The sequence below is a fragment of the Macrotis lagotis genome, chromosome 8 (assembly GCF_037893015.1).
Source record: "Macrotis lagotis isolate mMagLag1 chromosome 8, bilby.v1.9.chrom.fasta, whole genome shotgun sequence".
Lineage (NCBI taxonomy): Eukaryota > Metazoa > Chordata > Mammalia > Peramelemorphia > Peramelidae > Macrotis > Macrotis lagotis.
Window position 1 is genome coordinate 117496892 of NC_133665.1, and position 25586 is coordinate 117522477.

The following is a 25586-nucleotide window of genomic DNA, read 5'->3' on the forward strand; positions in this document are numbered from 1 at the left end:
CAAAAGATAATTAATCTTTGGATTTTAAATCTTTTTCTACATTAAATCTCCAATTATATTTCACTCTGAAACCCATATCTCTAAACCCACTTTTTAGAGTCCCTCCTTCCTTCCTTGCTTCCTTCCTTCCTTCCTTCCTTCCTTCCTTCCTTCCTTCCTTCCTTCCTTCCTTCCTTCCTTCTTTCCTTCCTTCCTCTCTTCTGTTCATATGACATCAACATGTGTATTCATACTCTCTCAAATACCCTGACCTCCCAATTTCTTCACTTGCTCATTTTATTTTTCTTTTATTTATTATTATTATTTGAGTTTTACAATTTTCCCCCAAATCTTACTCCCCCCCCAGAAAGCAATCTGTCAGTTTTTACTTTGTTTCCATGTTGTACATTGATCCCTGTTTGTGGTGGCAAAGAATTGGAAATCAAGTAAATGTCCTTCAATGGGGGGATAGCTTAGCAAACTGTGGTATATGTATGTCATGGAACACTATTGTTCTATTAGAAACCAGAAGGGATGGGAATTCAGGGAAGCCTGGAGGGATTTGCATGAGCTGATGCTGAGTGAGATGAGCAGAACCAGGAAAAACACTCACTCATTTTCTATGACTGACTCCTTCAGTCTATCACAACTAAACATAAAGGTTTGTATTCTTGACCTTTTCATAACTCACAAGTAATAAACTTTCATGAATTCCAAAATGCTTATGGTTTAACCTCTTTGCATTCTACCTCTTCCTCTGCGTTGCCACTCCAACATTGCCCTCTAATTTCTTCTGTGTCCCTAAATTGTTTCCAAGGCCATAATTCTTGTATTAGCTACACTGCTTTTTTTCTCATCTTGGTTCCTTCTATGAAGGAACACTTTTGTCTCTGCTCAACTCTCCAGGCCCTTGGCTTTTTACCCCTTCAAGGATCTTGCCCTGCCATTACATTTGTGAGCTCTTTGAGAGCAAGGACATTTTTAAACCTTTTTTTAGCATCCCGAGCACTTCACATATTGTTTGGAACATAATAGATATTCAATAAATGCCAACTGACTGAATGATAGAAACAAAAAATTTGAATGACTTAACCATACCATGGATAGATAGAGGTCTTCAGAACTAAGCTCTGTGAATCTGATGTTGTATCAATGATGTGTGGCATAGATACAGTCTTCTGGTTCCACACTTGAGACTCTTGAATTTAAAAATAAAAGACCCATTAGCAGAACATGTGTGGAGTTGTTCCTTTCTTTTTCATTGAACAAATGTTCACTGACTGCCTAATATATATTGGATCTTGATCACTTCAGTTTTCTTTTCAGGTTTTCTTTCACTCTGTGTATATGTCTGTCTTTAGACCAATATGGTATTTAAATAATTATTTTGAAAATTCTATCAAATAGTTGTGCAACCATCCAAGTGATATTACTTAATTTAGGTATCCTGACACAGCAGGAATCTGCAGACACTATTATAAAAATAGCAAGAATGATTGATGTATTTTCTTTTAAAAACATGGTCATCCATATGTTCAAAGTGTTCTACCACATACGGTTTATCATTCTATATATTCTTAGATGTTTCTTTAAAGCAAATACAATAGAATTTTATTGCATTGAGAACCCTAAAGTCTGCCTTGGAGAAATCTTGCCATATTACTCTAGGTATCATGAAAAATTAATATGGTTTTCAGGTTAAAAGAATAAAAGTATGTATCACTAGAGATGAACTGAAAATAAGGAATTTTATCAAGTCAAAATGATAATCAGCTTTCAGTGCACTGAGAAGAACAAGGATTGTCATTTTCCATTTAATGAAGGGTATTTCTACTTGTGGATTTATGAGGATGAAATGCAAATACTCATTTAACTTCATTAAATTTGATTATTTAATAATAGAATGAAAGGAAGGAGATAAGTTGATTGGGGAGGGCAGGTTCATGCCACATTACTTAAGAAAAAATCTATTCAGCCTATGCCTTACAAAATCTATATCATTGCATGATACATCTAATATGGAGAGACAAGGATGATAGCTAGCAGATACATGATATTTTTAGTTTTCACAGCCCTTTAAAATATTATCTCAGGGAAAAAGCAAAAGAACCTATATGTTCAATAATATTTATAGAAGCTCTCTTTGTGGTAGTAAAGACTGGAAATTGCAGGGATGCCAATTGCTTGGGGAATGGCTGAACAAGTTGTGGTACATGAATGTCATGTAATACCACTCTGCGATAAGAGATGATAAGCTCAATGATTTTAGAAAAGTATGGAAAGACTTAAGAGTGAAGTGGTCAGAGACAGGAGAACATTATATACAGCAATAGCAATATTGTTTTAAGAACAATTTTAAGCAATTAAGTTATTTTGCCAACTATAAATGCCATTAACTATAAAAGGTATATGAAAAAAACACTATCTGCATTTGATTTTCATAAAAAACCTAAAGATAAATACTGTTAGTATCCCCATTTTATAGATAAGGAAACTGAGGCATACAGGGGTTAATGACTTAGCCAGAGTTAAATAGCTAATAGTGTCTGTTTTAATTAGGACTTTCTTGGTTGCAATTCCAATGCCATTTACACTGCTTCTGAACAGGGAGAAATACTTTGTTCTGGAAAGCTACATTAGTGATGAATGGAATAGACGAACACATCCTTTCTAGAAGCATTGACAAAGTTAAGCTGATCATGATTTCAGGAATAGAACAGGGAGGAGTACAAGGATATTTGTAAGGAAGAAAGATGACTAGCAAGAAGGATGGTAGCATGTTGGAATGAAGTGACATAAAGCATTACTGTGATCTGCCCCAAATAGTGGTTCAGGTGAAGCATTCACCTCTCCAGACAGGTGAAGGATAAGGCTAATTTTCTCTTCACTGTTATTTGTGTCCATCTATTCACAACTCCATAGACCATAGTATTCCGAGTCCAACTAGTCTCTACTATCTCTCAAAGTCTGTCCAAAATCATATCGTGTCATGTCAAATTTTCCATGATATTCTCTATCCATCTCATCCTCTGACATACTATTTTCCTTTTGCCTTCAATCTTTCCCATTATCAGGGGCTTTTCCAAAGTATTCTGTCTTCTCATCATGAGGCCAAAGCATTTAAATTTGTTTCATATTTGACCGAGTGAATAGTCTGAATTATCTTAAATATTGACTAATGTGATTTCCTTATTGTTCAAGCAACTCTCAAAAATCTTTTCCAAATACAATTTGAAAATCTTATTTCTGCAGCACTCTGCTTTCCTTAGAATTCAACTCTGGAATTTTGACTATGAGGAACTTGGTCAGCAAGGTAATGATTCTGCCTTTTTAATATGTTGTCCAAATTTGCTATAGTTATCCTTTCAGGAAGTAATCTTTTAATTTCATGTCTGTAATCACTGTCTACTGTGATCTTTGATCCCCCAAATATGAAATTTGACACTGCTTTTTCATTTCTTCTCTCTTTGTTTTCCAGGAAGTGTTAGATCTATTGCCACAATCTTAGTTTTTTGGGTTTTTTGTATTAAGTTTCAAACTAGCTTTTACAATGTCTTTTTCCCTCCTTCATCACAATATTGCTTACATCTTTGTTACTGCCATCAAAGTGGTAGCATCTGCATATGTGAGACTATTGATATTTCTCCTGGCCACCTAAATTCTGGTTTTTGATTCATCCATCCTGGAATTTTGCATGATGAATTTTGAATATGTTAAATAAATAAGGTGAAAAGATGCAAAGTGACAAGATCATTTTAAACCAATCAATGTTTGATTCTAACTGCTGCTACTTAGCTACAAACAGGCTCTTCAGAAGATGAGCAAGATGATCTGATACTGACATCTTCTATCTCTTTAATTTCTTCTTTATTTCTTTGATTATAGTGCATTTTGGTCCTTTATATATTTTTTCCTTTTACTCACAACTAAAACCAAATAAGCAAAAAAAAAAATCTAATGCTTGTGTTATACTAGAGAAACCTGCAGTAATTGATTTATTTTTTAAATATTTTCTTTCTTATTTTTACTGATTTATCTATCTTGTGTTATTTATTTGGAGCTTTTTGTAATTTCAAGTATCTATTTCCTAGAATATCTAAGAAACCCTAAAAGCTCTTTCTAAGCAAAGTTTTTTGTTGATCACTATATTCAAACCTTTTAGTCCATGTGTCTGTGTAGTAACTTAGACTTGTCTTTTGATAGATTATATCATATTATACATTCTTCACTAATTTCTTATAGTTACATAGTAGGTTATTTGAATTAATTACTGTTTATTAGAGAGGAAGGCCTTTCTCTGTGATACATGTCAAATTTGTTTGCCATTGCAATAATCTTGCAACAAAACTTTTTCCCCATCCTGGTCCATGTTTCTCAGTTATCAAGTTGATCTTTCTTTCTATCCTGAGGTTACTGAGTAAGGTGAAAAACTCAAGAACCATAATAGGACTCTGTTTTTGTTTGTTTTGTTTTGTTTTTGTTTTTTTCAAGGTGATTGGGTTAAGTGACTTACCAATATCACACAACTAGGGAATTAAGTGTCTGAAGCTGGATTTGAACTCAGGTCCTTCTGACCCCAAGGCCAGTGCTCTTTCCACTGTGCCACCTAACTGCCCCCATAATAGGACTCTAAAACGGGCATGTTTGTCTGCTTTTTCAATTGGAACTGAGATCTGAGGTCATGTGGAATTGAGATTTGAATGCTGCCTCAGAGATATTGAATAATGGTATAACCAGGATTTTTTTCTGAATTTCTGCTTCCTCATTCATAAAGTGAGGCTAATAAAGTCAAAAGGTATTACCTCATAACTTCATAAGATTGTGTGTGTATATATTAAATTACATATAATTCACATGCTATATGTAAAATGCAATGTACATTATGCTCTTCACATATATTTACATACATAAAATATATACATTTTATATATGATTTATACAGCATATTTTAAAATGCATAATACATATATATTCATATATATATATATATACACACACAGAAATAGAGCTGCACACACACATATGAGGGTCATTGGCAGAAATATAAATAAATAGGCAAGTCATTTATCTGATCTTAGACTAGCACTTATACAGGATACTTCACAGTGTTAAACATATAAGAAAACTAAAAAGAAAAAAGGGAAATTTAAAATGACCTATCCCATGACATGGACATTTGGGCAAGCTTTTTCTCCCTTCTTTTCTTTAAATAGAATAAGGAGCATTAGGAGTTATGGAGGACCACAAAATGCTCCCTGGTTTTTATTTCAGTAAGATGTAATGCTTGAGAAGTATTTGAAGTTATTGAAAGAATGGGCTATTTAACTGGTGTCCCAATTAAAGCTTTCTGGTGGCAAAAAAAAAAAGTTAAATAAAAAAAATCTCAGAGAAGCTGCTGGAGAAATCATGAAAAATTAAATAAGGTTACAAAAGCTCAGAAAATATTCCATTGGCACAGATGTGTTATTTAGCTGAGCTTATGTGTTTTCAATCCTAATAGAATTTAATGGCCTAACAAGGTCAGCCAGTGATATATTCTTCCTCTCTCTGCTTCTTTGTTTGCATTTATGAGACCCAATTATACTAAAAATACCATAGACTGGATGGCAGAAGCATTTGTATTACCAATAAATCTAAATAGTTTTCTGTTAATTAGAGGACCAGACACCTTGCCCCCTATTTTTAACAGCCTGACCATGGCAGAGAAAATGCACAATATAAATCTGACCATGATAATGTTTTTATTTTTATAGTTTTTCTTGTAACTGTTGCCAAAATGACTGCCTTTAGATATATTTGTCAAATTAATAAGAAGTGATGTTTAGTCTTCTTATAGTTTTATAAACAGACTTCAATGGCAAACATGACATATTCCCTTGCACTTGTAAATGATGGTCAATGTTGCATTTTTCATAACATTTACATAGTGATTTGAAGTCAGTGAAGCAATTTATTTCAGAAAAAAAATTTGTGAGCCAAGTGCAATCTCCATTTTACCCAAACTGGGGGGTAAATGAATTTTCTACGTTTACCCAAAAGTTAAGGGTCTGAGGCAGGTTTCTAACACAGAACTTTGGGTCTCCAGGTTCCACTAATATATACTTTTAAGTGAAGACCCTGCTGTCAGTTTTCATGATAAATGGGAAGAATTGGGATTGCAATTGTTAACAGAACTTCCTGATCATAACTATCATTTTTTTTCTGTGAAATGAAATCTAACCTCAGAAACTTTCCAGTTGTATGACCCCTAGTCCACTCACTTGACTGCTGTGTGCCTCAGTTTCTTCATTTTTAAAATGGGGATAATAAAAGCACCTATCTCCTCAGGGTTGTGAGCATCAAAGAAGAAACTATTTGTAAAGTATTTTGCAAAACTTACAAGTACTTTGTAAATTCTATCTACTTTTTAGAAATAATATGTAATGATACAAACTTTTTAATGAATATACAATTATATAGCTATTTATGTGATATGTCAAGCCTCACTTCTTCCCCACCAACTCCTTCGTCTTTCCTCCATTCTTCCAATTTATCAGTCAAAATTTAGAGAAAATAATTTAGCATTTGGAAAACACAAAGAACAATGCCTTTTTCTTAAAATGGAAAATGACTATTCTTTATCCTGTCAAAGTTTTGAGAGCCTGATCAGGCTATTTGTTACTGAAAAGGTTGGCAAGAAGAGGTCTGTAATCTATGACACAGAGGGCAATGTTAGGATACAATGGCGGGGGGGGGTGGTCCTGGGGGTGGTCCTGACTTCTAGAGTTGGAATATTAAAGAGAAATAGAATGACAAAAACAAAAGGGGTAGGAAGTAGGAAAAAAAGGTGTATCAAATCTCCCCCCCACCAGAGAATCAGTGGTAGCCAGGCTGCACATACAAGATCTATGTCAATGGATATTCCCTATGTTCCTTTTGCAAGCAGTTCTGAAACATAAATTGTTCACATTAGTGAAAGTTCACAGATTTCAGCCTAAGTTCTAGTATCCCAGCTGGCAATAAATCAGATTCTTCCTGGCTCACTAATTTCTAATAGTCTCACCAAACATTGCAGGATCAATCACTGGGGAGACAAACCAGTTCTTAGCATTTAGGTTCCTTTGCCTTTCAATAGCTGTACTGATGCATTCTTTATGTAATGAATAACTTTTTAACATTTTTTATCATTGCGGATAGTCTTTCTTGGCATGAATAAACCACTTTTGGATTCTAATATAATTACAACTTTTCCTGAGCATTTGAAATTTTATTTTTAAATAATATGAAATTCAGCAAGTTTATTTTGCTTATTTTACCTCTAATAACCTGTCATAATAATCTGACAGTACTTGATCAAGTTGTTCCCTCATCCTGGGTCCCTATTTCCTTACTTAGCAAAGAAGGTCTTTGAACTGAATGTCTTCTAAGTTCCCTTAGAGAGTACTGTTTGTGATTCTATATTGTCAACTGCAGATATTCCAATTCCCCTTTTAATCTATGTTTCAGTTGTAGACCAAATAACAGGAAAATATGGGAAGAAAATCAGATGCAACTATAACTAACTTCATATATTAGAGGCATTCCTGAGGAGTTGAGTTTTAAATTTAACAAAGTTATTGAATTTTATTTTTGCTAGGGATTTATATATAATAGGATTGCATTTCCACAAGAAAGGCACAATACTATGGAACATAATGATATCATGGATCACAAATTCTGAAACTTTTAAACATAACTGATTTAAATGAAAAATTCTAATCTTTTAAAACACTAATAATTCTAAAATTATTTTTTTCGCTTTTACAGACCCATGATTTCATTTCTCTGAATATTCCTTGAACTCATGTGGATTAGTAATATTCTTATAATTTGTTAGGTCTGCTATAGACCTTGTCCCTTTAATACCTTTAAGATATCAATGTATATTATCACATATTCTTATCTCATGGTCAGTCTTCCATACTATTTATATACTTGATGATGAGTTTTACATTAGTTCTTTTGAACATTAGTTTTGGAAACACATTTCAGTCTAATTTTGCCCTTTCCATTATGATTTTCATAATTATAATTTAATTCATCTAAGGTGATTTTGAATGAGTTTGGCTTATATGGTATTATAGGAACAATATAAATTTTATATCACCAGACTACTATGACAGCAAGAATTTGAGAAATACTGAACATATTACAAAGTTTATTAAATGCAATTGATTGTTATTTATGCCCCCTACTGTATTCTGGGACTTGCAATCTGCCTATCTATAATTCCATTCTCGAGTCAATCACAGTGAGAACTTAATTTTACAAGGTATTCATTTAACTAGGTATAGTATTTAAATAGACAAGAGTCTGGAGTTTATACATTTTTCATTCATTTTTGCTTTCTAATATCAATAATTAGATAACTATTTTTCATTTTTCTGAGTTCTAGGTATGCTGTGAATGCCACAGAATTTCTAAGTATTCCACTTTTCAATATCCTTAAACTAGATATCACTATTATGAGGCCATCTGCAAAGAAGACCATTTAGAATAACATGACATTAATAATCATTTATCATTTATATTTTATGCATATAATTTCTTTCATGATATTTAAAAGAACTCATGGGTAACACTTGCTTTTTATGTCACTACTTAATTTCAGATGTTTCCATTTATACAAAAATGGAGGTTTATGTATTTTAAAGAATTAATTTCTTAAGTTATTATTAACTTAAAAATGGAATGATTTGCTACCAGAAAAACTGTGTACTAGCCCTGTCTCTATTGCTTAACAAGTCTGATGATATAAGGGGTCTCACAACCTCTTTGAGATCAGTTTTCATTTCTGTGGAACTGGCATGTTAATCTTTGTTGTGCCTTCCTTACAGAATTTTTATGAAAATCAAGATAATAATCTGTAAATATTTTACGAATGACAAATATCTTTAAGACTAGATTATACTACAGGAATTACCTACTATGCCTCTCTTCATTCCTCCTTTCTCCATTGTTGTTCTTTTTTCTCCTCCTCTGTCTCCTCCGCCTTCTTCTTCATATTACTCAATATTATTATGGATTTAAATTTTTTTATATTGGGCTTCCCTAAAATAGTTTATGAGTATGTATAAGTGTCTATTCATCAATGTCTGTATATATATATGTATGCATACATGTTTAATTATACCACATAGTCTTTCATACTCATGCCTATATGAAGACACATATTCAAACTTTTTGATACTTTCTTACTATAGAGAGAGAAGAAGAGAAGAAGAAGAAGAAAAAGAGAAGAAGAAAGAAGAATTCATGACAATGCTTTTTGGAATACAAATTTAAAATTTCTTTCTTCAGTGCTTCATGTTCTTGAAAAATGTGATATAATATTCACACACACATATATGTATATATAACGAGATGAGAAAGATTAGTCTATACCAGTAGAGTCAGAATATATGTGTTCAAAGCTGACCCCTATCACCTAGTAATTATGATCTAAAATTCTAGAGCAAGTCAATTCTCTCTTCTCTGGGTCTCAGTTTCCTCATATGTAAAGTGAATGGTTTGAATTATCTACATTCTAAAGTAATATCCTGTTCTAAATCTACAATCCAATGTGTATTTTTTTTAAATAAATGGAATTTCCTGAGAGCTGGTGCTTATATTTTTAATTTTATTTTCCATAAAAGTTTCCATTTTGAGGCTTAAACATTTTTGACTAGTAAAAAGCCAAAGAAGGCAATTGCTTTGACTCGGTCTGCTCACATCTTTTTCTCTAACTAGTAGCATTAGTGGTGTGGATAGCTTTGTTCTGCAAAACATTAGTTGGGAGGGTAACAGATAAAGAGAGGCCACAAGGAATAAGACAGTAGAATCCTCCATAAAGAATTCTCCAATACCCATTCCAATTAAGAACCAGTAGCATTAATTTCATTCTTTTTAGGTTTTTCTTTTTTTGCAAGGCAGTGTGGTTAAGTGGCTTGCCCAAGACCACACAGTTAGGTCATTATTAAGTGTCTGAGGCTGGATTTGAATTCAGGTACTCCTGACTCCAGGGCCAGTGCTCTATCCACTGTGCTACCTAGCCACCCCAATTTCATTCCTTTTTATGTCCCCCAAAGGGTAGTTGTTTCAAAACAGCAAAAATAAACAAACAAGTGAAAAAGAATAAAAGACAGGAGGTCTTTATTAGTCATTTTCTAAATGCACACATAAAAATAAACACAAATATGCTTGTCTCTATATGAGTATTTATTTGTACATATATATGTCTATAAATGCATATTTATGCATATTTAAAAATAATTCTAACAAAGGAACCATAAACATCAATAGATTGTCAGTTTCATGACACATAGATCTAATGTTCCATCCACTATGTCACACCTTACTTTATTATCTAATGTGACATATCTTAGCATGGGATGAAAGATCAGGAATCAGTCTCAGAGACAGGAAGATTCAAATTCAAGCCTTGCTTCTCACACAAATTAGCTGCATGACCATGACCAAATTCTTTAATCTCTCAGTGTCTCTGGCAACTCTTAGTCTCTAAAATTGAGTTGTTAAAAATTCTATTCCAGAGTTCCATGTTCATGTTGAACATCCAGAAGGCTGTGCAATAAAACTAAGCTAATTCAAATGGAAATCAAAAAGGCAAAATCCTGAATAGTCCTTGCCCTGATGGAGATTACATTTCACTGGATATAAAGTGACAAATGTGTGTATATGTGATTTTTTAAGGAAAGAGATAAAAAACAAGAAATGCAAAAATACTTTGTTTTGGATATGGACATGCAACAAGATATAAAAATCCATTTAACTGTAATAAAGGAAAAGAGAATGCTAGTGAAATTGAGTCTTGCCCTTGACCTCCTCATTATTTCCATATTAGATGGCATATTCAACACAACCTGGTAACCTATTTTAGACCTTTCAAATGAATGACTCCTCCAAAAATTTAAGATAACTTCTGTTATTATATGCATAATATCCTTTCACTGTTTTTCATATATTCCTCCACTTCTTTAAGGAATGAAATTAACATTTTCTTTCCTTTTTTTTCTCCTTAGGAAGAGACAAATGGATGACACTTCAGAATGGAGAATTTTCTTTTGACTTTAGTAAGTGACTTAATATGCATTTAAACATATTCTTAAAATGCTTTAACTTAGAGTCTTCATTTCATTGATTGACAGGGAGGAATCAGAAAAAAGCATTTCTGTGTGACTATCCAGTCAGAGGCAAGTGTTCTGAACCCCTCCATTTGGGTAGATTGGAGAACCAATGTAGACATTTAAATCAGTAATGAATGCAGTGATTACCTAATGAGAAGTACAGGTTTGGATCTCAAAAAAATATTTCAAAAGGTGACAAATGAAATGGAAGAATTTTTAGATTTGTCTTTTTTTGTCTGTTTTCTGCAGCAATGATATGTACTCTTTCCCACTACCTTATTGCTTGCTCTAAAATGGTGCTTGCATTAGCTTTCTTTTGGAATTTTAGGAGTTTTTTTTTTTTTAGCTCTTTCCTGTTCGTTCAGTCTTGTTTGATTTGGAGGATGTTTCTTAATTATGGAACACAAAACCGTCCCCTACATGCTCTTTAGGAGTGGAACAGGGATCTGATCCAATGATATTTACAAGCAGATTCCAAAAATCAGACTTGGAAAATGAGTTTATCATCACTGGGGCTGCCAAAATCAGTTATGGCGATAAACTAATCATGGGGAGAGTGATTACTATGATAGTGCAAATAGATATGACACTGTGTTTTATCTGGAGATTATTTCAAACTGAACCTAAGGGGAAAATACAACAGGAAGTAAACAAAGATAAGATAGTGTTAATTTCTTCTTGGAATTTTGTGTAAAGTTTACACAATGAATTCAATAAAAGCGAGACTGATAATATGCCTCCAAAACAAATGCTATTGCAATTTATTTTTTTTTTTTAGAAAATCTCCATGACCTGCTAGAGCCACAACTAGTTATTTTTGGAGCTAAAGAAAGCAGAACTAACAGATGCTAAGGTTTTAAGGGAGACTTCTGGACTGGGGGTGAAGGATCCTGATTTTCTGAAGGGAATAGCTCACCTGAGATGTTAATTGCTAAAACGAGGAGACTTTTGGGAGGTTTCCTTCCTACTAAATGATTGTAACTACTTGCATCTTGGTTTCTCTTTGTTTTTGCCCTCTTCTGATACCTGCTTTACTTATTTTAAGTATATAAGATTTAGTTATCATGGACCTCAATTAACCTCAGTAAATTAAGGTTGAAATATTCACATCATTTTTCTTAGTTTCTAAATCATTATTCCTTCAAGGCAGTGCAGAAGATAGGTAAATTTAAAACAACAAAAATTATCTAAAATTTTGCTTCAGATAAATTGTCCTTTTCTACATTCAGTGGGTGGCAGAGTAGGATGGTAGATAGAAGACTGACCACAAAGACAGGAAGAATTTGTCAAATCCTTCTTTTGAAGCACACTAGCTGTGCAACCTTGAATAACCATTATTTAACCCCTTCAACACTTTAGGCAGCTCTCCAAGACAGTGAGTGGCACAGAAGGTACTGACCTGCATTTCTTATATGTGAATTTCCTATAACCATTAAAAATCATAAGTCTAGTACATATCCCTAATCAAAATCTAATTTTAAAAAAATGAAAATATATCTAATACCTAGTCTTTATAAAGTCCTTCAGAGTCTATAAAACACTTTATAAATATAAATCTCATCTCCACAATAAACTTGGGAGGTAGGTGTTTTTATTTTTATAGATTAGGAAACAAAGGTATGAAGAAGTTGAGTGACTTACCCGGTGTCACATAGATTATAAATCTCTGAATCCTTATTTGAACACAGTTCTTCCTGACTTAATGTCCTAGGACTCTATTGACTTTGCCAGACAGGAGAGGGAGTGATTAAGGTCACTTAACTGGCAGAGATAGAATTTGAAATTCTTGCTTTAAATCCAATACTGTTTCCATCACAACAATTTGACAAATTTATTACTTTGTGAATATAAATTTTAGTTATAGGTTCTCAGCAAGGAGAGTTTTTAACTGGAATTGGACAACAAGAATTCTAAGACTCTACCACTAATCTTTCATTCACTACCTTCAAACTTACTGAAGGTCTTCAAGGCACTTGCTTTTTAAAAAATACTATATTTCTCTTTGTTATTTTCTATTCTTATCAAATTGCTCAAAATTGATCATTATTACTAGATTAATATATTTTCCATACCTTATTAATTTTTAAATATGTAACTTTGCCATTGAACAGTATATTTTAACAAAGAACTTGTTGGGAATATTTAAGTAAGGATTACTTACTCAAGTAAAACCCAAGGGATAATAGAATCTAAACCTCTTATTCTTCAGCTGAGGTAATTGAGACCAACAATGGTGAATTAATTTGCTCATCAATAGAAGCATAGTCATGTGAAGTTTTGAACCTCTGACTTCTCACTCCAGATACAGAGTTCTTTGACTATCTTAAGCTGAAAAATCATTTTTCAACCAAAGTTTTATATTTTAAAAAAAGCATCTTGCATGCTCGCATTCAATATCTTTAGAGATGCTTAAGAATTGCCCTCATTCTCACTGGAAATATCAATGTCTCAGAATTTTCAAATTCTATCTTGCTTGTGACTTCATACCTCAGAGTAACATTTTCCTTTTTGACCTCCTAAGATCCCATTTTCTGTTCTTTTCAAATTGCTTGAAGTTGATCATTTTTAAAATGTTAATGATATCTTTTTCTATACCATATTCAGTTCTAAACATTGCATTTTGTCTATTGAACAAGCAATATCTTTCAACAAAGAAAAAAAATTTAAAAAGTTAATTGGCAAAAATATCATGTCTGACAGAATAATAAGCTTTCTTCATACCTCTCTATTGAGTGGTGAGAATTGGGCTCATGTTCTGTGAAAGTGATGTTAAATAAAAATTGTTCCTTGTAGTCTCTCTATTGAATTAGAAAAGCATAGGTTAATAGTATCTATACTGTATTATATATTTTTTGAAAAAAAACTCTTATTAAACATTTCTCAATGATATTTTAGCTAGTTCATGCAAACTGGAAATTTTTCGGGTCACTCTATTTATGATGATCATTTATGTTTGACTGCATTTTAGGCTTGGCTTTGTTTATATCCTTTCACTTATGGTGTCTATTCTAGTTGATCTGCTCTTTTCGCTTCTTAACATTTATGAATGCTTCAATATAATTCTTTGGAATTTAATCTCTATCATTTATTGCATTGTATGATAATATTCTATGTATAGGCCATATTTTTTCAGTAATTCCCCAGTCAATAGACACAATTTTGATTCCATATTTATAAATAAAAAATGTCTACTACAAACATTTTGTCACTTTTGAAACATTTTTCTTATTCTTTTACCTTCTTAATATATGCTTAGTTAGAGGGCATATGAAATAGGAAGACACTATTTTTAATGTGTACCCCTTAATGACTTAAAATTTCAAGATTTCCTTTATTTCCATCCAAACCATACATCACACCAATAGAAAAAACAAATATACTGTTAACAACAAGCTATCAGTATATTTGGCTTCCCTTGGTTTCTAGGTTTTTAATACATCAAGTATTTTCATTTTTTTATAATTTTTTACCAGTTTGATGGTGATGAGGTTAACACTTACAATGCTCAGAGTTGTGTTATTGCTTTTATATTCAGAATCTATTGACTCACTGGACAGAGGATATGCTAGTCTTTCTAGGTCAATGTAGCAAGAGGTTTTCCATAGTAACCTAAGTATCTGTGTTTCGTCTTGGGTGATTCAAATTTCTACCAGTGTCTCATTTTGAACAAATTTGCAGTTAAAAAAATGCTGGTTTGGATAATAGATACTTGAAACAACAGAGTCAGCACTAGATAAATCTAATAATATGCCATGTAACAGGATTAAAGGTAAAGTCTTAAACTCCAATATAAAAAATAAAAATCATTAGGGAAAATAGAAGGGTTATCTTTATACAATAGTTGTTCTGAAAATATTCAAAGTTTTTAATGAAATGAAAACTCAATGTGTCAGTCTTTTGATATGACAGTCAAAAATGTTCAGTCCAAGCTTGGACTAAAATAAGAGTCAGATTTTCCAAGAAACAAATTGAGGTGGGAGTATTCCCAATTTCTTCTATATTCTTCTGACCTGTTCTAAGTATAGGTTTCAATCCTGAGCACATAAATTTAAGAGGGACTTTGCCCTCTTATGGGCATTCTCAAGCATTTTAGAATTCTGAAGAGCTTTGAGTCCATGCCATATGAAATTTGGTTGCAAAACTTTTCAATGTTTCCCTTGAAGATGAAAAATAATTGAAGTATTATAAAGGGGATAATTAAGCATGCTGCCTTGACTATAGGGGGAAAAGAAGAGGGAATAATGAGAGTTAGAAAGAGGCAAATTTAATTTAAATATCAGGAGAGAATGTACTAAAAATTAGAATTGTCTAAAATTGGAATCAGTTGCAGGAAAAATGGCAAGTTCCTTCCTTGAAGATATGCAAGGAGAAGATCGATGATCACTTATTAGATGTGGAATATTGGAGATTCCTTTTGGAGATGGATTAGACTTGACAACCTGATGGAGTCTCTTCTAACTCATGAATTGTGCCCTCCCTAGTACACTTTTGTCTTCTCTGGTATGGCCACCATTATAGTGCATCCTAATCTCATACTTTGATTATTACAATAGTGTACTGAAGGGACTGCCTACCTCAAGTCCCTTCCCACTCCAATTCATTCTCATTTCGATCATTAAAGTGATTGTTCTAAAACATAGGTCTGATCACATCACAGGCCCACCCATTCAACAAATTCCAGTGGTTTCCCAGTAAATTAAGAAGCAAATTTGGAATTCTCTATCTGGCATTTAATGGCCTTGATATCCTAGGACCTCCTATCTTTCCAATGTTCTTACACCTTAGCTCCCTACCTAATATTGCTGACTTCCTGACTGTTCCACAAAGAAGTTAAGCTGTATCTTGGTTCTAGATCTTTCCTTTGGTACTGTGGGCCTGGAAAACTCTCCCTCCTTTACTTTACTTTACTGACTTCTATGGTTTCCTTTAAGACCCTGCTAAAATTCTATCATCTACAGGAAGCCTTCCCCAACCTTACTCACTTCTAGTACAGCATTCCCTCTTTTAATCATTTCCTACTTATCCTCTAAGTAGTTTTCTCTATGTGTGTATGTATACCATATACATACACACATACACAGAGGAGTATGATACGTAGTACAAATTTAATAAATATTTATTGATTGAATTAACAATTGATTCTATTATTAGTTATTTGAATATTTTTCTATATTTTATACTATAAATTGATTTAATTTTCAAATGCAGTGCAATAAAATAATCCTTCCACGTGTAGCTATAAATCTAACATGTATATTTTGCTATTCCCTCAAAATATATTTTATTAGCTTATTCTTCCTCTAAATATCAATATTTGTTTCCATTCTTTTTCTACCAGTAAATTAGAGAAATGTAAAATTGTTTTAGCATCTTTGCAAAACCAAAATAAAACAAATGGGGTCATAATGAGATGGACACAACTGAAATAACTGAACAACAGATTAAGAAGTCTTTCTTGGTCTTACAAATTGATGTCAGTTCTTTAACTCGGTTAGTATTAGACCTTAAGCACTTACATTTCATGTTTTTCAAATTGATTTTTCATCTTCTAATTTTACATATATTATTTGCTCAAGCAAAACATTTTAAATATTACAAATCTGAGATGATATAATTTTCTTTTATTACTCCTAATGTTCTTACTGTGATTTATATGTTTCACTGCTAGTGTCCTATTGTGAAGATATTATGCTTCATTGATATTTATATAAATGTATAGATGTGTCTAAACTCATATTTTTGCTTGCTTATTCATTTTTTTGCAATACTAGACGTGCTATCTTAGCCAAGCTGGAAATGCAATAGTTTCTCATTGTCTTGATCTCATTGTTGTTTAATACAGTAGTTTTGATGTGCTGTATTTCAACTTGGGTCTGTTTGACATTATTTAGACAACTCAGTGACTCCCCCACTCCAATCATAGTGAAACTAGACTTAGTGTAGATACTTAATACAGTAAGAAGTAACATAGCACAAAACTCCCTTACTCGAGTATTCCATTAACCTTGGTCTGCTCTGGGACAGGAATGAGCATGCAGCATATTTTTATTAGCTTATCCACAGTTTTGTTATATGTGATGTCATGGATATACAGAGGAAATAATATTCCCAGTCTTCCACAAAATGAATGTACTATTGCAACATAGGCTAAATGTTCCATATTACATGAGACTTGAGTTTTATATTGTTATTATATATGATTTTGGTATATTTGCTTTTCATGGTTTAGCTTCCCAGATTCCTCTTCCAAACCTTTGCCTTTTATAAAGGAGGAATTCATTCTAGAAGTTTATCACTAAAAATTTATTATGGAAACATAGTTTATTCATGGGGTAGAAAAATAATAAATCATCACAAAAATCACTAATACCATCCCTTCCTTCATCCATTCAAGAAATACATAAAATTTCATGACCCTTAACACACACCAAAAGCTTGGACAACAATAGCTGTTTGGAGAATCAAAGAAAAACTTAAGTGACAGGTTTCAGCCTTGAAGAAAGAGAATTGAGTTTGAGGCAGTAAAAAAAAAAGAAAAAAAAACCTTGGATCACTCTCAAAGAAGCATTTATTTACTTCTTTTAAAAGAAAGATTCAATTTTTAAGATTAAATAGTCTAAGATTTTCACACTGAGGTAAAGAGAGTCCTAGAATATGAATCAAGGTAGAGAACAGTCTTTCAAGAAACAATGCACTGTGTTCATGATTGACTGAATAATAATAAAATTTAGTTAGCGATTATTTGTTAAAATTTGCTGTATAGTTTACATGTGCACCACATTTACCCATTTTTGTATTTCATAGCAACCTGATGTGGTAGGTACAATTATTATTCCTATTGCATAGATTAGGAAACTGAGACTTAATTAGGTTGCTAGTTAACCACGGTCACACAGCTAATAACCTATTCTGGATTTGAACTCATCTCCTCTGGCTCCAAGCAGAGTACTCTATTTCCTTGACCAAGAGGAAATCCTTGCTGCTGTCAAAGAACTTTTAATCTTTTTAAATAGTATGCTAAAATCAGAAAAAGAACTTATATTCGAAGTAATGGAAGTTGTGAAATTAGGTTATTGCAACCTAACAAGGTTGGATATCACTGCTGGAGGGAACAGAGAGATGCTGCCAAAGTTTAATATGCTCAATGACAGGGAGTTCCGCCAGGAATAACTACCAGCAATTCCCTCTTGGAACATTGTGATTGTTTACCTGAAAGTAATCAATAATATCTTCCCTTGATAAATGAGATGTTTTCCCTGAAATATATTGCTGGATCAGCCCACTTCTACTAACTTGTACCAAAGAGTTTCTCTTATAAAGACATTGGCAAAGGCTGAATGAATCAGCAAATGCATTTTTAAACAAAAAGAGAAAGGCTGTGGGATTTGTTTACAAAATTCATTAATCCAATGTCATGTGACTTCCTTGTAAGTCTATATTTTAGTGATGAATAATTTATATTAATGTCCTATCTATCATTTCCATTTCAGTGATCAAATTGTACATTAACTTAAAGTAATCTGTTAAACCAGCAATGTTTTAACAATGTCTTTATCACAGTAATCTATTGAAGCTTGTCCCAGGCAATAAAGGTTGTGGGGTTTTTTGGTATTCTTTTGCCAGAGTATGTCACTCATGTTTTCGAAAATAATATAGTAGGCATTTAAAATGCCTATTTAGTAATTGCCTATTTAATAAGCAATTACTAAAGTGTTTCTAAATTAATGCAAGGATGAATTAAAGAGGAAAATAACATTGAATACAAAGCATCTGGGGACATGGATGTTGGCATTAAAGCCTACTCTGATAAGTATATGGATTTTATGCCAACCTTAATATGACTTATCAGCAATCTAGGAATGGTCTTTGAGTCACACCTGTTGTTTTCTACAAAATGATGCTATGCAACATTCCACATTGTCCTTTCTTTTGTTTACATTTTGACTTTATAATTGGTGATATGTAAGTTTATGAAAAGGACTGGAAAAAGAAATTCTTACTAGTAAATGAATTAATCTTCCATAATATGTAACAGCGTTATTATGTCTTATATGAAAGTAACTGTTATAATTCTTTGCAAAAACTGCAAACATGTGGTTGAAGTTATGGTAATCAATAGATATTTGTAAAAGAAATGTGTAAATACATTCTGGTATTTTTATAAATGCATTAAACTGATATTACCTAAGGAAATGGTTAAGTGATATGGAATAAGAGAATAAAAAATAGATTTATCTTTATTGGAGAGGTTGAAGACTATAGATGGGGATTGTCATATTCAGACAGAGAATATTTGTGTTGGTTTGTTTTGATGAAGAGTTTTTATTTTTCCTTTAAAAATCTTTATTGAGGTAGAGTCAAGGTAAAGGCAGGAACTCTTCTGAGCTCTTCCAACCCCTTCCAAATACTTTCAAATAATGAATATTAACAAATTCTAGCCTGGTAGAACCCACAAAAAGATGGATTAAAACAATTTTCCAGCTCAAGACAACTTAGAAGGTCAGCAAGAAATGTCTGTTGCCCAGGGTGAGAGAGGAACACAGATCAGCCCCCAGCAATCCATGAACATGCAGTAGGGGCGACTGGATCAGTGGCATCAATGGTAGTTTCCAGACCTCTTAGTCCATGGATGCCAAAGATAGATCAGTAGATTGGCAAGGATGGTCTAGAGTTTAGGGCAGAACCAGCCCCTGTAAACCTGAGCAGACCTTGGGAGCAGCTGCTCCTGGAGCTCTCAGCCTATGGATGGTAAGCCCAGAGGCAAAATTCTGTTGCTTTGTTTATACTTGGATCTGAGTTTCAGTCCTGTGTTGCAGTCCCAGGAAAAGGAAGAACATTAACACAAAAGAGTGGGCTGCCACAGTTGGAGCAGGGGCACCCCGCATAGTTCCAGGATAGAAAAGAGAAATTGTGGCCACTCACAGACCAGGAGAGAAATAAACACCTCTCTTCAGGTCATACCCCTTTGGAAGAACTGAAAACTTGTATGTCCCTAGAAATATCTCTGAAAACAGTTGCATAAAACCCCTGAAGTTTGTGACAGTGCACTCCCCCCCCCCCACCCTGGAAGCAGATTTTTACTGTAAGAAAGAGTAAAAATCAAGTCATATTTTGTGAAAATGAGAAAAATAGAAGGGTTAAAAATTCTGACTATAGAAAGTTACTCTGTGAATAGGAAGATCCACACATACTCAGAAGATAATAAAGTAAAAGGTCCTAAATCCAAAATCTCCAGGAAGAATATGAATTGGTTTTAGGCAAATAGAAGAACTCAAAAAGAATTTCAAAAATTAATTAGGAGAGGTAGAGGAAAAATTGGGAAAAGAAATGAGATTGATGAGAGTTTAGTAAAGGAGACACCAAAAATATCAGAAAGTAACTTAAAAATCAAACTAGGTCAAATTGCAAAAGTGATACAAAAAGACAATGGGGAGAAGATGGCTTAGAAAACAGAACTAGCCAAATGAAAAACGGAGGTACAAAAGTTGACAGAAAAAAAAATATTCCTTAAAATTTAGAATTTAGCAAAAGAAGCTAATGACTTTATAAGAAATCAAAAACAATGAAAGAAAAATTAAAATAATAAAAAATAGAAGTCAATGTGATATATCTCATTTCCAATGAGATATCCAAAAAGAATCTGAAAATGACATTTTCATGTGAGTTTATCAATGCTATCTATAGCCATATTTAAAAAAAAATTGAAGATTTCCTAGATGAAGCCAAGATAATGAGATGAAGCTTGGAAATTTCCAGAGCTTTATTCAAACTAAATTTAAATGATGATTCTAAACAGACCCTAAAGTGATAACACAAAACAATTTCTGACCTTAAGATATCATGGAGGAAATTCAGAAAAAGACTGTCTCATGAGATTCAAAGGGGAGTGTAGCTCGGTTTAGACAGGTGAGCTGGGAAACCAGGAGGAAGGTCTTAGCCAAGCTCAGGTCTCACTTCAGCAGACTAGCAATGAAGATACCAAATCCTAGCTCAGAAGGCAAAGTTTGAGTCCCAGAATACTGGGACTCACCCTAACACAAGGAATAAACATAGTTTGCCCAAACTCAGAGCAGAAAGCCAGTGATCAGACTACCAGTACAAAAGGTTTAGTAGTACTCCAAAAAAGTGTACAAAATGAAACAGAACGAAATAACAAGAGCATTAACCTTAGAAAGCTATTATTCTGACAGGAATGATTAAAAACTACATCTCAGAAGAAGAAAGCAGTGATAAAATGCTTTTATTGAACCCTCAAAGTAGTTTATGAGTTGAACTCAAATTCAAAAAGAGCTTTTGGAAGAGCTCAAAAAGAATTTTCAAACTTAACAAAGAGAGGAAGAAGGAATCTGGAGAAAAGAAATGAGAGTCAATAGTAAAAAAATTGACTGAAGTAAACAGTATCTGTTGCAAAATTGTTAAATGGAAAATGAAAAAAAAATATACTTGAACAGTAAAATTGACCAACTGTAAAAGGAAAATTACTCCTTTAAAAATAAGATTGACCAGCTAGAAAAAAAGAAAACAGCTCATCAAAAAGTAAAATTAACCAACTGAAAAGGAAAACAACTCATCTAAAAGAAATATTAACTAACTGGAAAAAAACAAGAGATAATCAAACCCTAAAAATTAGACTTGGATATATGGACACTAATGACTCTGTGAGATACCAAGATTCTATCAAACAAAACCAAAAGGCTGATTAAGAACTAGATGAAAATGCAAATTATCTCTTAGAGAAAATGACAGATACAGAAAATAGATACAGGAGAGATATTTTACAAATTATTGGCCTAAATGAAAGCCATGATCAGAAAAATACCCTGGGCAATACCTTTTAGGAAATTATCATGAAAAACTGCCTTAATAGCTTAGAATAATAAGAAAAAAATACTTCTTGAAAGAATTCACTGATTACCCCCAGAAAGAGATTGCAAAATAAAAATTCCACGTAATATAGTAGCCAAATTTCAGAATTATCACTTATAGAAGAAAATAATGTGAGATGTTTCAGGATCATACAGGACTTATTAGCTTCAATATTAATAGACCAGACCTGTAATATTATATTCCAGAATGCAAAGGAATTTGGATTACAATCAAGAATCTACTACTTGGCAAACTTCATCATATTCTTTTAGGGGAAAAGTTGTATTTTTAATGAAAGAGAGGACTATCGAAATCTGACAAAAAGAGAATTGATCTTCAAATAAAATACTCAAGAGATTGCTATTCAATAAAACAAAACTGTTGACATCCCTACATGGCACTTTATTACATGCAAAATTTATTAAATCATGATCTAAAAAGGATACATTTTGTGTTGTCTTTCTGTATTTGTTAGGAGGATTTTATGCCCTAATGTATGTTTAATTTTTGTGCAGGTGGCATATATCACTGAGAAAATTTCCTTACTATTCCCATTCAATTTCCTCCATGAGGTCTATCATATCTACTTTTTAAAAATTCTATTCCCCTTCTTATCTTCCTTCTGGTTTGTTTTGTGGTTAGTATTACTTAATTCTTTGAGAGGAAAGTTGAGTTCCCCCAATAATACAGTTTGTCTGTTTATGTTCCTGTTACTCACGAAGTTTCTCCTCTATGAATTTGAGTGACACAATATGCATTTAATATTGATATTACTTCATTTCCTATGTTATCTTGTAGTAAGATGTAGACTCCTTTCCTATCCCTATTAATTAAAGCTAATTTTGCTTTTGCTTTTTCTGAGATTAGGATTGCTACTCCCAGTCTTTTTTAACTTCAGATGAAGCATAATCACTTCTACTCCAGCCTTTTACATTTACTTTGTGTATACTTCTCTGCTTCAAATGTGTTTCTTGTAAACAATATACTGCAAGATTCTATATGTCTGTGTTCTGACAGAAGTACAATTCTCGATGGTTGCAACCATCATCACATCATCATTAATTCATACCCTCACCCTCTGTCTAGGAATATTCCCTACAATAACCCCAATAGAAATACAACCCTCATGAGCACTGGAGAGCATAGGAATAAATGGAGTTTTCCTTAAATCAATAAGCAGTATTTATCTACAACCATCTACAACCATATTATTACATTATATGTAATGGAGATGACTTAGAGGCATTCCCAAAAAGATCGAGGGTGAAACAATGATGCCTAGTATCATCAATATTGTAATTGAAAGGTTAGGTTTAGTAATAAGAGGAGAAAAAGAAATTTTAAGGAATTATAATTGGTAATGAGAAACAAAACTCTCACTCTTTTTAGATGATGATAGTTCACTTAGAGAACCCCAGAAAATCAACTTAAAAAGATATTAGAAACAATAAAAAACTTTAACGAAAAAGCAGTATATAAAATAAACCCACATAAACCATCATCAATCATTATTGATTAGAGAAACACAAATTCAAAAACCTCTGTGTTAGGTACCTCTTCATGCTTATCAGAGTGACCAAAATGACAAGAAAAGAAAATGATAAATGTTGGTTAGGATGTGGGAACATTAGGACACTAATGCATTTTTGGTGGAATTATGAACTGATCCAGTTGTTCTGGAGAGCAATTTGGAACTATCCACAAAGGTCAATAAAGCTTAAAGCTTCATGTCCTTTGATCCAGCAATGTTATTACTGTTTTGGAAGAAATCAAGACTTTAGAAAATCCTGTAAAGACTTTAATGAATTGTTGCTATGTGGAGTGAACAGAACAAGGAGAACATTGTACACATTATAGCAACATTGGGAGATGATTAACGATGAGGCTCACAACTTCTCTTCGTAGTTTAGTGGTTAAGGACAACCTGAGAGACCTGTTATGGAAAATGCTATACACATTCAGAGGAAAAAAAAACTATAGAGTCTCAATGTAGAGCAAAGCAAATTATGTTCACCTTTTTTAAAAAAAATTATGCTTTTTTTCCCTTAGTTCTAATTACTCTTTCACAACATGACTAACATGGAAATATTTTAAACATGATTATACATGAACAATTTGCATCAGATTGTTTGCTTCCATGGGGAGGGGAGAGGGAGGGACAATTAGTAGACAAATGTGGAACTCAAAGGCTTGCAAAAGGTTGAATGTTGACAATTATCTTTGCATGTAATTAAAAAAATGAAATTTAAAAAGTTCTAAGTCATTATAGATTGAAAATGCAAATTAAAATAATTCTGAGATACTACTAATGCCTATTAGATCAGTTAGTAGAATAGAACAAGGAAATGATAAATGTTGGATGGGATATAGAGGAAATGAAACATTATTGCACTCTTGTGAACTGACTTAACTAATTTATAGAATAATTTGGAGCTATGTCTATCCTTTTACATAGCAATACCACTTCCAAGTATGCATCCCGACAGAGATGGAAAAACAAAAAGAAAAGGACCTATATGTACAAGGATGCCTTAAAGCAACTCTTTGGATGGCAAATAATTGGAAATTAAGGGGCTGGCTATCTATCAGATGGAGATTGACTGAAAAAATTGTGGTATGTTATTTTGATGAAAAGATAATCTGCTATAAGAAATGATGAGAATATTTTCATAAAACCTAAAAGACTTATATGAGTTGATGTAAAGTGAAATGTATTGTGTACATAGTACTACCAATATTTTAGGATGATCATCTGTGAACGACTTAGCTTTTCTCAACAATATTGTGACCCAAGATGACTCAGACTGTGATAAAGTATGTTATTCATCTCTAGAGACAGAGCTGACGTTATTAATATTCAGTGAAGCATGCATTTATATAAATTTTATTTTTCTCGAGATTTCTTCTTTGAGGGAGCCCTCTATGTTTTCTTTAATAACATGATTATTATTGAAATGTTTTTTATTTGTACACATTTATAGCTATATCAAATTGTTTGCTTTCTCAATGTTGGGGGAACCGCACAGGAGGAAGGGCAAGAAGTTTGAATTCAAAGTTTTAAAAATGAATGCTAAGATTTGTTTACATGTAACAGATAAATAAAATACTAAGTTAAAAATGTTTTAAAACTTTGTTACAAACAGAGCAAATAACTATTTCAAAATGAATGTAATTTAAAAATAATTGCTTACTGTGTGAACAACAGTGCTAAGTTCTGGGATAAAAATAATAACGTAAGTCTGTGCTCTTAAGGAGCATGTATTCTAACAGATGGGAAACAAAATATAACATAGAATATTTCAGATAAAAATGGCCCATAGTTCCTGGGAATCAGCATCAAAGTAGGTGATCATTCATAACTCACTTTTTAGTGACATTTTCTCTAATAAAAGGATAAATTTGTTTTTTTAAATTAATTTATTTTTTTCCATCCATATGCACATGTATATATTAAGTTAAAAGGTTTCCTTCCATCCTCCCTTCCCACCCCCATCCCCTTAATGGCAAACAGTCAGGTTAACATTATACATGCATATTTTTGATAAATATCTGTACAGGTTAGTCATTTTCAATATGAGAAATTAGGATCAAGGGAGATAC

General features: G+C 32.7%; 1 long non-coding RNA gene across 1 annotated transcript in view; it reads left to right on the top strand.

The window, feature by feature from the left end:
- Positions 1-11014: 11014 nt before the first annotated feature.
- The window catches only part of LOC141494943 (uncharacterized), a 54838-nt gene continuing 40266 nt past the window's right edge, over positions 11015-25586 (top strand). The window contains exon 1 of the long non-coding RNA XR_012470593.1: positions 11015-11066. This is a non-coding gene — a long non-coding RNA (uncharacterized LOC141494943). The remainder of the gene's footprint in view (positions 11067-25586) is intronic.